The sequence below is a fragment of the Erinaceus europaeus genome, chromosome 13 (assembly GCF_950295315.1).
Source record: "Erinaceus europaeus chromosome 13, mEriEur2.1, whole genome shotgun sequence".
Classification (NCBI taxonomy): Eukaryota; Metazoa; Chordata; class Mammalia; order Eulipotyphla; family Erinaceidae; genus Erinaceus; species Erinaceus europaeus.
In genome coordinates, this window is record NC_080174.1 from 33,175,938 (window position 1) to 33,192,932 (window position 16,995).

Consider the following 16,995-nt stretch of genomic DNA (forward strand, 5'->3'; position numbering starts at 1 on the left):
TGTTTAAAATGGAGGAGGGGAATGAGAATGAATGCGAGCAAGCATTGTGTGCCTTTGCAAATACATGTTCGCGCAGGTGCATTATCAGCTGGTCAAGATAGCTCACCAGATAGTGCTCAGCTTTGTTATGTGCATGTTCTAGGTTCCAGCCTGACTGCCACTACACAGAAAAGCTTTGGTGTGATCTTTTCTTCTCCCCCTCAGTGTCTTTCATTCTCTATATATGGCTCAGGACTATAAATCCCAGCAGATGACAAAAACAAACAAAGAGCATTATAGAAATACATATTGACGGGAGTCGGGTGTTAGCGCAGCAGGTTAAGCGCAGATGGCACAAAGTACAAGGACCGGCGTAAGGATCTCGATTCGAGCCCCCGGCTCCCCACCTACAGGGGGAAAGCTTCAAAGTGGTGAAGCAGGGCTGCAGGTGTCTCTCTGTCTCTATCCCGCTCTAACATCCCCTTCCCTCTCAATTTCTGGCTGTCTCTATCCAATAAATAAAGATTTAAAAATTCTTAAAAAAAAAATACATATTGACAGCACCCATGTCCAGTGGAGAAGCAATTATAGAAGCCAGAACTCCTACCTCTGTAACCCCAAAACAGCTTTGATCCATACTCCCAATGGGGTGGAAGTGATAGGAGGAAGAGGATAAGAGGGCTCTGAACTCAGCTCCATCAGGACCTGCAGAAAGAGGAAGTAGGGAGAAACATTTGGATGTAGTAATAGGATCATGAGTGACTTGGAGGGGAAGAGAGGACTGGACTTGGAAGAAAAAGGGAACAATTATGTACAAATCTAGATAGATAGTTGTAGAGATGATAGTTAACCCATGTCTGCTAGCTTGGGAGAACTGCAGTAATTTGCAATGGAGAGATTGGTGATTCAGAACTCTGGTGGGAACGGTGTGGAATTATACCCCTGTTGACATGTAATTTTGTAAATACTAAAGCACTAAACAAACAAAAAAAACTTATTGAAGTATATATGACTGAAACCGCATCATGTCTAGAATTTCATAATATTTGGAGTATGAATGAGCATGTGAAGAGAACTGAAAGTAAATTCACCATGAATTGATATTTGTAGGAGCTAGGTTTAATTGGCAGTACATTGCTTAATATTGTTTGTTCTTTCCTATGTTTGAAATTTCCATAACAATTGTTTACTCAGTAAAGTTTAGATTCAAAACCAGGAAAAAATTTTAACTTTTTTATTTTGAAATAGTTTTTTTTTACATCTAAAGGCTTTGCTCCATGCACTCTTATTTCTTTGCTCATTTTACTGTTTCCTAGTATATCTGTGATTTCTGTGAGTCCATCTGTGAGTCCATCTATTAAATCATTGTGAATGTGATCTTGAATTTCATTTGTTTTGTATTTTCTTATGATTAGAGTGAAGTTGTTTATATTTTTCAAGATGGTCACAGAAGGTGATGTGTCCTTAGTATTTTCTGTCAGAAAGCAGATGATAGGGTTTTGGTAATATTAACCTTGATCATGTGTAAAAGGTGGTGTCTATAAAGTGTGAGTTTTTCCTCTATAAAATTGCTGCTTTCCTTTTTATAAATAGAAATGTGGTAGTCTTATTTGTAGCCCCAAGTATTTATAATTTGATAATGTTTTTAGCTTATTTATGTCAAGTATATACTTGTAAAGGAAATGAAAACTGCATAGGGATTAGGCTTGCACATTAACATTTGCAAGGTCCCAGCCCCCACCTTCATGGAGGAAGCTGCAGGTGTCTCTTAGTCTCTTTCCCCACTTTCCCTTCCCTCCTCAAGTTTTCTGTCCTATCAAATAAAGGGGGAAAAAGGAAAAAAAGGCAAAAAATGGTTCCAAAGAGTGGCAGATTCATCATGCTGGTGCTGAGCCCAGTAATAACCCTTTGGCAAAAATAAATAAATAAATAAATAAATAAATAAATAAATAAAGTAAGAAAATGAAAGCTGTTAACTTCTAAATACTCTGGTTTTATAAAAATCTAGGAAATAAAAACATCAAAGTCTTTGGAAACTTTTGCTTTTCTCATTAGTTAATAACTGTTTGATACCATGTTTGTTCTTTTTCCTTCTTTTGATTTCTAGTTTCATACTTTTGTTTTAACCCGTTGTAGTCCTAAAATGATGCTTGATATGATTTCAATATTCATGTATTTACTGAGACTTTTTTTGTATCCCACCACTGGATCTACTCTTGGTAGTGTTCTATGTGTACTTGAGAAAAATGTGTGTTGTTTTGGGGTGTAAGTAATCTAGTAAGTCTGTCTCATTTTAGTTTGCCATTTAAAGCCATTGTTTCTTTCTTGATCCTCTCTCTCGATGATGTGTCCATTGCTTTTTGTGGGGTGTTGAATTTCTCTTACTAAGTTGCTTTCACTGTCTCCCTTTAGGCCTGTTGTTAATTGTACTTTATATTTTGATGCTCCTGTGTTGGGTGCATATAGTAATACTTTTTTTTTCTTGTTGTATTGATCCCTATGTTATGATATAATGCAAGTCCTGTCTTTTGTTACTTTTTTGGTTGGAAACCTATTTTATCTCATGTGAGTAGTTCCTGCTATTAAACTTTCCATTGCCTTGGAGTACCATTTTCCAAAATAATGTTTTGCTATACAGATCATTACAATTTTGAGACTAAGTTATTTTCTTCCAAATTTCTTACATATTCTGTGTAAGCCATGATAACAGAGTATTGAAGTGCTTTGTCTTTTGGAGAAAAAAATCTCATATTGTAACATGAGGAGCTATTCATGTTTAATAAGAGTTTCTCCTTAGAAAAAGAACTAATAAGTTTTCCTTTGTTATTTGCATTTCTAACCTAAATGATAAGAATTATCCTTTTCTTACTAACTTTTTAAAGAGTTATTACTTATCTGTATAGCTATTCTTTGTACTAAATCATTTTTGTAGGTGATAAACTCAACAATGTTTAATAATGAAATGTTGGCAAGTAGAGATATACGTTCACTATTAGATTGTCGATTGAATACAGTATCTTTAGGAAAACAGCAGGTACTAATACAGTGCTTAATATATTTGTAGGCTTTGTGCTAACAGTTTGTATTAGTGATTTCATTAGATTTATCATATAAGATAGATGTTGCTGTCTTCATTAGACATTCGTAAAATAATTTAAACAGATGTGGTAATTTAACTATTATGTCTAAGAGTGACTGTTCAAATTGTCATACTATAAAAGCTCACTCTTTTTCTGTCATAGCCATGATTCTTGATTTGCTCGATGAATAGTATACACTGTTTTATTTGAATAAGGATTCTACACTACCCTCTTATGCTCTTTCCTGACGAATTGATTAATGTGTCTCAATAAAATTGATGGTTGGGGGGGCAGCTGTTGGCTCACTGGCTTAAGCGCACATGTTGCAGTGTACAAGGTTGCAGGTTCAAGACCCTGCTCCCCACCTGCAGAGGAAAGCTTGACAAGTGGTGGAGCAGGGTTGTCTGTCTTTGTCCACCTCTTCCTCCCCTACCCCTCTCAATTCTTCTGTCTGTCCAATAATAAATAAATAAATACATTAAAAAATTTTTTAAAAAATTTGTGGTTGAATACTGTGAAATTTAGCATGCATTTCTTAGACTTGGAAATTAAAGAGTAGGTTGACCCAGCCTCCCTTTAGAGAGTGTCTACCATTGTTCTACATTGAGGCCCACAGGAGGGTTATGATGTTGTTCCTGGTAGAGATAACCAGTGATGGTGAAGAGAGCGATCTGTTAGAGATCTAGACCCATCATGTCTGTGTGGGAATCCCAGGTTTCCCTGACTAGGTCCCCAAGTGATGGCGTGGCCTAATAGTGACCAAAAGGGCCATCATTAAAGTGATCTCTTGCCCTTACCCAGCTTTTGTAGTCCTTACTTTGTCTGATAGGGCTAGGCTTAGAATGATTGAGACAAGTAAAATAGGAAGTAGGTGAGAAGGGTATCTAGGTCTGAGTCGAAAATACCTGATTGAGTACTTTCTGGTGTCTTTTTTAGGTCTTTGTAATGGCTTCCTGCACTTACTGAGTCACTGTAGACTATTGCACACTTTTACTTTAAGGGATATATTTTCCTCTAACGTATGCATGTGCCCTATGTCATGTGCCCTGGTCTATACTTAGGTTCTTTTTTTATTTGTTTCATTTATTTATTTATTTATTTACTTTTTTCTTTTGCCTCCAGGGTTATTGCTGGGGCTCGGTACCTGCACCACGAATCAACTGCTCCTGGAAGCTATTCCCCCCTTTTGTTGCCTATGTTGTTTTACTGTTGTTATTATTGATGTCATTGTTATTGGATAGGACAGAGAAATGGAGAGGGGAGGGGAAAATAGGGGGGAGGGGAAAATAGGGGGTGGGGGAGATAGACATCTGTAGACCTATTTCACCACTTGTGAAGCTACTCCCCTGCAGGTAGGGAGCCGGAGGCTTGAACACGGATCCTTACGCCAGTCCTTGCTCTTTGCGCTATGTGCGCTTAACTTGCTATGCTACCGCTTGCCCCCCCCATTTAAAATTTATTTTAATAAAAAAGAAACACTGAAAAAAACATAGGATAAAGGGTACAACTCCACACAGTTCCCACCACCAGAACTCCGTATCCCATCTCCTCCCCTGATAGCTTTCCTATTCTTTAGCCCTCTAGGAGTATGGACCCAGAATCATTATGGGGTGCAGAAGATGGAAGGTCTGGTCCACTGAACATGAGTGGGCATTGATAGGTCTATCCATACTCCCAGCATGTCTCTCTTTCCCTAGTGGGGCAGAGCTCTGGGGAAGCAGGGCCCAAGGACACATGGTGGGGTCGTCTGCTCAGGGAAGTCTGGTTGACATCACAGTAGCATCTGGAGCGTGGTAGCTGAAAGAAGAGTTAACATATAAAGCCAAAAAAAATGTTGACTAATCATGAACCTAAAGACTAGAATGTTGCAGATGAAGAGTTGGGGGGATCTCCGTTTTGTAGATAGTTAGTAGGCCTATTTTAGTTATATTCCAAAGTTATATGCCAATGACTATACTAGTTTTTTTTGTTTTTTTATTTATTTGTTTTCCGTGAGCCTGACATCTGATATGCAGGTGGATCCAAGTTAGTGTCTGGGGAGATGATGTCATGGCTGGAAAAAGGACCAGAAAGCTGGATCAGGGAAAAAAGTAGTGCCCAAATATGGGAAAAGTGTATAAATGTTGTTGACTGTAAACCCCATCGATGTGATGTGATCTGGGGCCCATATTCAGCTTAGGAGCCTATGTGACCTCTGCATCCCTGTAGATCTGAGCTCGAATTCTGTGGTCATGAGTAGGAACATTCCAAGCTGCCCCAAATTCAGGACCCATCTTCCTCAGAGTATGTTGTCCATCCTCTACATTTTCTACCGTTGTTGATCCATGTTGAGGGCAGGTTCCTATGGGGGCACACAAAGGGGTCTGTTGTGTTGTTCCTGATAGAGATGACTTGTAACAATGGAAAGCAGGATCTATTCGAAGTCTAGGTCCATCATTTCTGTGTGGGAATCTCAGGACTCCTCGACTAGAGCCCTAGCTAATGGGGTGGCCTGATAGTGACTAAAGAGTCATCATTAAAGTATGCCAGTCTCTTGCCTTTATTCAACTTCTGTAGTCCTTACTTTGATAAGGTTAGCTTTGGAGTGACTGAGGGAAGTGTAATAGGAAGTAGGTGAGGAGGATATCTAAGTCTAAGTAGACACTATTTCATTAGGAACTTTATGATGTCTTTTAGGTCTTTCTACTTGCTTGCTGCATATATTGACTCACTGCAGACTATTGTGCACTTTTGTTTTCAGTTATGTTTTGCCCTAATTTGTGGATACATGTGAACATAGGCCCTATCTCATGGGACCTGGTCTATACCTAGGTTTTGGGACTTTGTTAGGAAGTTAACTACCCGAAATGGAATTAGAGAATCCTGTGAGAAAGGAAAGGTCTCACCTGAGTAATGAGGCTGCGTGGTTGACATTCCACGCATGATGTCTCTGGACATAGTCTGAAATGAGGCATGCTGAGGTGGTTCTAGTTGTGTTGATTAGGTTGGGGTCAGCAGGTGCAGTGTCAGTTGGTATGAATTGAGAGAAGCATGCAGGAAAGTGAGCCCCCCACCCTAGAGGTTCCAGGCCTGGGGGAAATATAGGCTCCAAAGAGGAAGCTGGGGGTTCCTGTTATTTAGGGCTTAAGAAGGCTATAGATAGTTATTGCTATAATCAAAATTATTTTGCAATTGGGTTAACTTTGAAAATCCCATTGTTAGGATTCGCTTTATCATACACAACATCACCATAATTTATGGCCTTTAACATTATTTATATATAGCTGTGTCTTACAGCTGTTCTCCCTGGTCTAAGCTTTTAGGAGAGTCAACTTTTCAAAGACTCAGCCTATGGCCTGTTATATTTAGGTTCTATAACTTATCCAGAAGGTGCGCCACTGAAATGGAACTTGGGAGTCCTATGAGCTAGGAAAGATCTCACCCCAGAGTATTGGAGCTGGAGGGTTGACATCTCAGGCCTGGTGTCTCTGGGCACAACCTGAAGTGAAATATATCGAGGTGGCACTGTTTGTTTAGTTTGTTGAGAGCAGCAGATGTAGTATCACATGGTATGGATTAAGAGAGGCATAAAGGAAAATGAATATAACCCCCCAGAGGTTACATACAAAACATTACCTTGGTTTATGTCATTTAATGTTATGTACAAATAACAGTATCTTATTGACTAACAAGACTGGTCGTTTCTGGTCTCCCTGGTCTAAGATTATAGGCAATTTAATATTTTAAATAAAATGTTATTGTTAAAAATGTATTAACAGTTTGAGCCCAGTTTTGAAATTCAGTCAGTTTACTAATTTGAAACCATATGTGCTTAGATTGAAGGAATATATACTCAGAACGGAAGTCTATGCATTAAAATGCTCAAGACATTCAATCTATTTTTTCAGTCTCATATTGATGGGTTAATGACTACAAGTTAATAGGATTATATGTTAGCACCATTCTCGCCTCCCAGAGTCTGTGTCCCTACCTCCTTCCCCAACACCCTACAGTGGAGCTGAAAATCTATACACCCAACCCCCTGGGTTTTTTTACTTTGATGCAATACTCCAGACTCAGTCAAATTCTGCTTTGTGTTTCCCTTTCTGTTATTCTTTCTCAGCTTCTGGTTTATCATTGGGATCATTCCATATTCATCTTTCCCTTTCTGACTTATCTCACTTAACACAATTTCTTCTAGCTTCATCCAAGATGGGTCAGAGAAGGTGGGCTCATTGCTCTTAATAGCTGAGTAGTATTCCATTGTGTATATACTGCAGCTTTCTCAGCCATTCATCTGTTGTTGGGCAACTCTATACAGCAAAAGGAACAGTCAACAACATCAGAAGAGAAAACACTAAGCAGAACTTGACCTGGAGTTGGTGTGTTGCACCAAAGTAAAAGACTCTGGGGTGGGTGGGGTGTGGAGAGTTCAGGTCCTGGAACAGGATGGATGGCAGAAGACCTAGTGGGAGTTATATTGTGTGGAAAACTGAGAAATGTTATGCATGTATAAACTAATGTATTTACTGTTGACTGTAAAACATTAATCCCCATATAAAGAAATAATAAAAAGGAACAGTCACCCAACAAAGAGACTTTTCATAGAATGAGAGAATATATTTACATACCATACATCAGACAAGAGGCTAATAACCAAAATATATAAAGAGCTCAACAAACTCAGCAACAGAAAAGCAAATGACCCCACCCAAAAATGGGCAGAGGATATGAACAGAATATTCACTACAGAGGAGATCCAAAAGGCCAAGAAACATGAAAAATTTCTTTAAGTCACTGTCAAAAAATGCAAATAAAGACAACAGTGATATACCATTTCACCTCGTGAGGATGTCATTCATCAGAAATGACAAGAACAGATGCTGGAGAGGTTGTGGGGACAAAGGAACCCTTCTACACTGCTGGTGGGAATGTAAATTGTTTTCAACCCCTGTGGAAAGTAGTCTGGAGAACTCTTACAATGCTAGAAATGGACTTTTTTTTTTTTTTTTTTGCCTCCAGGGTTATTGCTGGGGCTCTGTGGCTTCTTCACTACAAATCCACTACTCCTGTGGCTTTTTACTTATTTATTTATTTTTATTTTTTAGATAGGGCAGAGAGAAATTGAGAGGGAAGGGGAAATAGAAACCCTACAGGTGGGGATCCAGTGGCTGGAACCGGGATCTTTGCATAGGTATTTTTGCTTCATATTATGTGTGCTTAACTTGATGCACCATAGCTTGACTACTACTAGTGTGCATTTGAAATTGGATGTGGTGAAACCAAGTCAGTCAGAGCGTGTTTCTCTCATACGTGCTTCTACATCGCTGCGCATTGAAAGCATCTTGGCTCTTGTGTTTGCAATTTCTGAGAACTTTTATCTAAGCCCCACAATGGCTCCTAAATGTTCTGCTTCCTCTAAGCCTTCTGACAATGAAACTAAGTGCCAGAGGAAGATGCTTACTATCCAGGAGAAGGTCAAACTCTTGGATATGATCAAAGATGACAAGAAAAATCATGGAGGTTGCCTGCCATTACAACTTGAATAAGTCTACTGTTTGTTCCATCCATAAAGATGAAAAGAACATCTGTCTACCAGCTACTGTCTCAACAAGCAAGCAAAGCTAAAAGGGTATTATTACATTTCTAGTAGGCTTTAATAATGGTAAAAGCCATATTTAGAAGTTCATAAACAGGTTTTCTATGCTCTTAACTATGAAAATATTTGATTCATAAACAGTCCTACTTTGGAAATTTTACATATTGTGGTAGTCTGGAACTGATTAACTGTGATAAACAAGGGATGACTGTATGAAGATCTGCGTTCATACCTCCACCACCCCCCCCCATTTGCAGGGGGAAGTTTCATGAGCAGCAGAGCAGTGCTCTATGTATCTAGCCTTTCCTCTGTCTATCTCTCATCTTCCTTTTCTCCTTTTTTCCCCTTTCACCATCTGTTACAAAAAAGGGACTGGGGGTAGGAGGTAGCTCACCGGGTTAAGTGCATGTAATATGAAGTGTAAGGACAAGTGCAAGAAACCTGGTTCAAGCCCCCAGTTCCCCACTTGCGGTGGGGGGGTCACTTTTCAAGTGGTGAAGCAGGTCTGCAGGTGTCTTTCTCTTTCCCTCCTCCTTCAGTTTCTCTCTGTCTTATCCTATAACAACAACAGCAACAACTACAATGGAAAAATTGGCTGCCAGGAGGATTCATAGTGCAGGCAACAAGCCTCAGCAATAACTCTGGAGGCAAAAAAAAAAGGGGAAGGAGTTAACGGGAGCAGTGAAAGAGTGCAGGCACCACACTCCAGCAATAAACTTGGTGTTAAAAAATAGTAAATAAAGCTACACACTTATTCAAAGAGGTCTATGTATATCTATTGAGTCTTTTTAAAAAACGTTCTCTTCATATATATATATTTTTTTTTTTTTTTAATTTAAGAAAGGATTAATTAACAAAACCATAAGGTAGGAGGGGTACAACTCCACACAATTCTCACCACCCAATCTCCATAACCCAGCCCCTCCCCTGATAGCTTTCCCATTCTCTATCCCTCTGGGAGCATGGACCCAGGGTCATTGTGGGTTGCAGAAGGTAGAAGGTCTGGCTTCTGTAATTGCTTCCCCACTGAACATGGGCTTTGACTGGTTGGTCCATACTCCCAGTCTGCCTCTCTCTTTCCCTAGTAGGGTGTGTCTCTGGGGAAGCTGAGCTCCAGGACACATTGGTGGGGTCTTCAGTCCAGGGAAGCCTGGCCAGCATCCTGGTGGCATCTGGAACCTGGTGATTGAAAAGAGAGTTAACATACGAAGGCAAACAAATTGTTGAGCAATCATGGATCCCAAGCTTGGAATAGTGGAGAGGAAGTGTTAGGGGGGTACACACTGCAAACTCTAGTGTACTTCTGCTTTCAGGTATATATTTTGCAGTAGTTTATGGATACGTGTGAACATAAGCTCTCTCTCACAGAAACTGATGTACATCTAGTTTATGGGACTTTGTTAGAAAGTGAATCACCTGAGATGAAAGTAGAGTGTACTATAAAAGGAAAAGTCTCACCCGAGTAATGAAGCTGAAGGGTTGTCATTCCACTCGTGAAGTCTCTGGACCCAGTCTGAGGTGAAGCATGTTGAGGTGGCAATCGTTGCGTTGGTTAGGTTGTGATCGGCAGATGCAATATTATTTGGTATGGATTGGGAGATGCATACAGGAAAGTGGGCCCTATCCAAGGGTTCCAGTACTGGGGGAAGTAGGGGCTCTATAGTGGAGATGTGAGGTTCCTGCTGTCATAGGGTTCAAAAAGACAATCGATAGTTAATGTTATCATCACATTATTTGGTAATTGGGTTAACTTTGAAAAGTCCTTTTGTTATGGTTTGCTGTACAGTATCCAGTGTCTTGTATATAGCTGTGCTATTGGATGCTTCTAATCTGTCTAGGCTTTTGAGAGAGCCCGCATATCATATACACAGCCTATATATTAAAAAGATTCAGTTTGTGTTTTGAAAAACTTTGAGACATACAATTGATTTTCCCCCTCTCATATTAATTAACTAGTGATTTATATGTCTACATTTTGCTAGGAGTGTACATAAACACCATTCCCACCACCAAAAGACTGTGACCCATCCCTCCCACCCACTCCCACCCCCCACTGGCCCAGGAAGCTGCATGTCTACCCCTCACCACAGGGTTTTTACTTTGGTGCCCTACTTACAATTTGATCAGGTCCTGCTTTTAGTTTCCCTTTTAGATCTTCTTCCTCAACTTCTGTTGATGAGTGGGATCATCCCATACTCATCTTTATCTTTCTGATTTAGTTCACTTAACATAATTCCTTCTAGCTCTGTCCAAGATGGGTCAGAGAAGGTGGGTTCATTGTTCTTGATAGCTGCATAGTATTCCATTGTGTGTATATACCACAGCTTTCTCAGCCACGCATCTGTTGTTGGGCACCTGGGTTGCTTCCAGGTTTTAGCAGTTATGAATCTAACTTTTAATTGAAACTTTACATAAGGGGCAGGCGGTGGTGCACCTGGTTGAGCCCACACATTACAGTGCCCAAGGACCCAGGTTCAAACCCTCAGTCCCCACCTGTAGGGGGAAAGGTTCATGAGTGATAAAGCAGGGCTGCATGTGTCCCTCTGTCTCCCCCTCTCTATCTCCCCCTCTTCTCTCAATTTCTCTTTGTCTCTAATAAATAAATAAAAAGTGAAAAAAGATATTTGTTAGAAAAAATTTACATAACAATTTGAGTTTTGCATGCTGGGTCCATGTTCAGTGGAGAAGCAATCACAGAACCCAGAATTCCTGTCTTTTCCACCCCAGAATAAATTTTGGTTCTGTACTTCCAGAGAGGGGGAAATGTTAGGGGGAGATGACCATAGGGCTCTAAATTCCAATTCTATCTTGAACTGGAAAGAGAAGAGGAAAAATGAAGGACATTCAGAAGTAGTAACTGTTATAGGTGTGAATTAGACGTAAATGGCCCTAGGGAAAAATTGGCAAATATATATAAACTTAGATAATTATGGAAATAATAGTCAGCCCATGTGTGTGGCCTTGTGACAACTTCTACAGTTTCCAATGGAGGGAATGAGCATGCAGAGCTTTGGTAGTGGGAAGAGTGTGGAGTTATACCTCTGTTATCTCATAATTTTGTAAATAAATATTAAAAAATAAAAACAATCGGGTTTTACAGTAAAAGTAAGCTGTTAGCTCAGTTACACGTACCATGTGTTAAGCAGGACATAATTGAAGAGTTCCTTTTTACATAGCAGTTGCATAGGAGAAAATATACCCTAATTCTAAAAGTGTGAAATTTGAGCTGGCAAAATGGTAAACATTTTTAACATTTTAAAGTTTTCAGTATGTTCTATACGAAATGTAACTTAAAAAATATTTTTGCTGCATAGTAGAAAATGGTTCTTGAAAGCAGAATCTCAGGGCTGGGTGGTGGCACACTTTGTTGAGCGCACATGTTACAGTGCGCAAGGAGGCAGGTTTGAGCCCCCGGCCCCCACCTGCAGGGGGGAAAGCTTCACAAGTGGTGAAGCAGGGCTGCAGGTCTCTCACCCTCTCTATCCCTTCCTTGTCTGTCTCTCACCCTCTCTATCCCTTCCTTCCCTCTCGATTTCTGACTGTCTCTTATCCAATAAAGATAATAAAAAAAAATTTTAAAAAGCAGAATCTCTTCCTATTTAGTTCCTTAGACTTTTCATACACAAATATAAACCCTATTCTTAATTGTTCAGATAGTCATTAGGAACCACTTGTTTATTTTATTCAACACAATGAGATTTATTATTTTAAATGCTTAAAACTCACTTTGCCCTTTTCTGTGGCACTTGTCCTTTCAAATCTCACTTGCTTAGACATTACAGTTCTCTCCTGGGTCTTTAATAGATTAGTACTGTCAACTTTGCCAGCAGCTTTATTGATCATCTTTATTTGTGCCATAATTTAGTTAGCAGACATTAAATTCTATGGACAGGAAATATTGGAAAGAAAACAAATAAACAAAGGTATAGACATGTAAAATTGTAATAAAAACTTTTTAAAACTCTTTTTGAATGATTGTATAAGTAGTAACTTGAAGGTGGTAAGTCCTACAATTTTTTTAAGTTTGTTTTTATTTCAGAGGTATTTTTCCATAGTAAAGATATTTATTTAATAATAATATACTGATTATCTTTTGTGTCATATGGAAGCTGTGGTATCTTGTTTGTGCTTTGTTCTTTTCTCCTTTCCGTTTTTCTTATCTCACATCCAGCTAGAAGTATTTCAGCTGGATTGTTGGGCATGTCTTCTAATATAAAAAGCCACTTATTCAAGGTCTCAGCTATATAATATTGATGACTTACTAATTAGTCAATCACTCTTTGATGAATTTTGCTAATTTGGTGTTTTCCTTGACTGTGGTGCTTATATGTACATTTTTTAATTTTTATATTTTACTTTTTTTACCATCAGGGTTGTCACTTGCATTTGGTGCCTACGTGATGAATATACTACTCCCAGCAACCATTTTCCCCCTCCCCCCTTCTTCTCTTCCTTTTATTTGATAATAGAGAAATTTAGAAGGGAGACAGAAAGACAAAAATACCTGCAGCACTTTCTTTACTACTTGTGAAGCTTCCCCTCTATAGGTGGGGACCAGGGTTTGAACCTGGGTCCTTGGTCATGACAATGTGTATGCTTAGATTAAAAAAAATAATAAGGAAACAACAGCTCTGTTTAAGATTTATTTCCTTACTAGATAGAGACAAAAAATTAGAGGGGGGGAGGTAAAGAGGGAAAGAGACATAGAGAGACACCTGCAGCCCTGCTTCACCACTTGTGAAGCTTTCTTCTTGCAGATAGGAACCAGGGGCTTGAACCTGCATCCCTCTGCACTGTAATATGTATGCTTAACCAAGTGCGCCACCACCTGGCCCCAAATTTTTCCATTACTTCCTTACATTTCTATCATAAACTTTAGTAATAAAGTAAAAATTGCTCTTCTTTTTATTGAGACACAGAAGGTTTTATATTAACAGTCTTTATGCAATTAACTGCATAGGTCTTTTAAAATTTATTTTAAGTGAATACACTATTCTGTTTTGGATGATTGTATGTGTTTGATTTATTTTTTTAGAACTATTTTTGTTTACAGAAAAACTGAGTAAGTAGTATAGAATTCCAGATATATGTCTGCTGTACCCCAGGCCGAATATCTATAATTACTTTCTCCTATCCTTTGTAACATTGCTGTCATTTATTTATCTTACCCATTTTCATCCTCACACAGTGCATTGTTACTGTTATTAATTTGCTAACTTTTACTGATAGTTAAGAATAAAACAATATTTTATCTTCATCCCTTCTCTGGCAGTCTTCTTTCATGGCATGATAGTTTTGAATCTTATTAATGCTCTTCCTTGCTTAAGAGTTTTTGTTTCTTGGGGAATGCACCAAAGACTTCACCCATGTATAATGATACTACTGTGTTGAAGAACCTGCATCCTTATACTATAATATGTGTGCTTAACCAAGTGCTCAACCACCTAGCCCCATTTTTTTTTTTTTATTAACTGCATAGGTTAACCCAGATTTTATCCTGTATGTGTTAGAATTTTTAGAGACACACAGAGAGAAAAGAAGTAATGCCAAATTACCACTGCTATCCATGGAGCTCCCTTGATACTGTCCACGGTGCTCCAATATGGCACTGGGGACTCATCCTGTGGTCTCATTTGTTGTAAATGCGTATCATTTAAGCCATTCCCCAGGCCTAAGAACTTTTTTTTTCTTTTTTGAAATAATTTTAGGGAAATAATGTTTTACAGGGCAGGTATCTGTAGACTACTCCCACCATCCACCTCAACCAAGTCTTTCTTCACCATCATGTACTGGGTCCCTGATCCTTGCACTTTCCCACCATTTCCCTTCTCTTCCTCCCTGTTCTTACTTTGCTGCCATACACCATACCCAACTGAGGGTTTATCTTGTGTTTTTGCTTTGTTGTTTCTTACTTGCCATCTGTAAGAAACATCCAGTATTTACTCTTTTCCTTTTAGCTTATCTCACTTAACGTGATTCCTTCAAATTCCATCCAAGTTGAGGCAAAGAAGGTGATGCCAGTTTTTACAGCTGTGTGTATTCTTTTTTAAACTTTTTCATATTTATTTATTTTCTCTTTTTGTTGCCCTTGTTGTTTTAACATTATTGTGGTTATTGATGTTGTTATTGTTGGATAGGACAGAAAGAAATGAAGAAAGGAGGGGAAGAGAGAGGGGCGGGGAGAGAAAGACACCTGCAGACCTGCTTCACCACCTGTGAAGTGACTCCCCTGCAGGTGGGGAGCCGGGGCTCGAACTGGGATCCTTACACCGGTCCTTGCAAAGCGCCATGTGCACTTAACCTGCTGTGCTACCACTTGACTCCCAGCTGTGTGTATTCTAATATATATACCGCAGCTTTCTTAGTTTGTCATCTGTCATTGAACATATGGATTGTTTCCATGTTTGGGCTATTGCAAATTGTGTTGCTGTATATGAATATAAGTAAGTGTATATTGATCTCTTTGGATAAGTGTTTCTGTGTTTTTTGGGTAGATTCATAGGAGAAGGATTGCTAGATAATAGGGTAGAACTTTTTAACACTACAGATCACTTTAACAATAAATAAAGAGAATTTTATTGGCAGTGTTGTGGGGTTGTCTCATTAACCTTTTGATATTTCTTAAAAATCTTTTTATTGTACCTAGATTTCAAATAGATCCCTATCTCCATTGTCACTGGTCATCTCCATCAGGAACAACATAATGGACCCCTTTGTGGGCCCCATAGGACTTTGCCCTCAATGTGGATCAACAATGGTAGAGAATGCTCCATCCTCCAAAGGGAGGTTGGATGACATCCTCTGTCTACCACCTGAGGAAGATTGGTCCTGAAATTGCCACAACTTGGGAATGTTCCTACTCATGACCACAGAATGCGAGCTCAGACCTACAGGGATGCAGAGGTTACATAGGCTCCTATGCTGAATATGGGCCCCGGATCGCATTAAATCGATGGAGTTTACAGTCAAGAATATTTATACACTTTTCCCATATTTGGGAGCTACTCTCTTCCCTGATCCAGCTTTCTGGTTCTTTTTCCAGCCATAACATCACCTCCCCAGGCAATAACTTGGATCCACCTGCATATCAGATGTCAAGCTTAGGCTAAAACTAGTAGTCATGGGCCCTTCGGAATATACCTCAAATAGCTTTCTCCAAAACAGACCCCAAATCTTCATCTGCAAAATCTTTATCTGCAAAATCTTCACCTGCAATATTGTAGCCTTTAGGTTCACAATTAATGAACAATTTGTTCTGCTTTATATGTTAACTCCATTTTCAGCCACCAGGTTCCAGATGCTACCATGATGCCAGCCAAACTTCCCTGGGCAGACGACCCCACCAATGTGTCCTGGAGCCCGGCTTCCCTAGAGCTCTTCCCCACTAGGGAAAGGGGGAGAGAGAGAGAGAGAGAGAATATGTATTGACCTGCCAATGCCCATGTTTAGTGGAGAAGCAATTACAGAAGCCAGACCTTCAATCTTCTGCACCCCAAGAATGACCCTAGGTCCCTACTCCTAGAAGGATAAAGAATAGGAAAGGTATCAGGGGGGAAGATAAGATACAGAGTTCTGGGAGTAGGAACTGTGGAATTGTACCCCTCTTATCATATGGTCTTGTCATTTTATAAATAAAAATTTTAAAAAACTTTTTATTAGTAATTTACAAAATAAGATAATAGAGATATAATTCCACATTGTTTCCAGTACTAGAATTTTGTGTCCCCATCCCCCTTCAACAGAAACTATAATAGTTTTCTCTGTCTCACAGATACAGATTGAATATTATGTATCTGTCCTTTTTTGGGTCCATTTTTATTCACTTCTATTGGCACTGCTACCTTCACTGAAAAATATGGGATGGTTCATGAATTTGTGTGTAGTCCTTGCTCAGCAGGCATGCAAATCTGTGTATTATCCCAATTTTAGTGTATTTATTGCCAAAATGAGCACATGGATCTTTAATCAACCTTATTGATAAAGCTAGCTTACTTCCTGGCTGGAATTTGGAAATCTTTGTTATAGTCTTGTGAGGTTGGAAGTCTAGTCTTCCCTCTTGACCTTTGCTATTAGGCCAAGCTTTGGGGAGAAGGGTGTCTCATCGATACTTTTGGCTTTTTGGCTTTTTTGATACCCACTGTGAATCCTGAATCATATGAGGAAAAAGGGGGGGGGGGGCTGTGCATGATAAAATAGCTCACTTGGATAATGCACTACTTTGTCATATGAGTCTAAGGCCCAGGTTTGAGCCCTGTGCCCAGCTCATTAGAGGAAGCTTTGCTGTTGTGATTTCTTTTATTCTCTCTGTCCATCCTCCTTCCCCAAGTTCTCATGAAAATGTCATCCTAGAGCAGTGAA

General features: G+C 39.3%; 1 protein-coding gene and 1 pseudogene across 2 annotated transcripts in view; one reads left to right on the plus strand and one right to left on the minus strand.

Annotated features, from left to right (window-relative positions):
* The window catches only part of RNGTT (RNA guanylyltransferase and 5'-phosphatase), a 301,664-nt gene that overhangs the window by 178,890 nt on the left and 105,779 nt on the right, over positions 1–16,995 (plus strand). The window lies entirely within an intron of this gene.
* Positions 16,487–16,586, minus strand: LOC132532520 (U6 spliceosomal RNA; annotated as a pseudogene).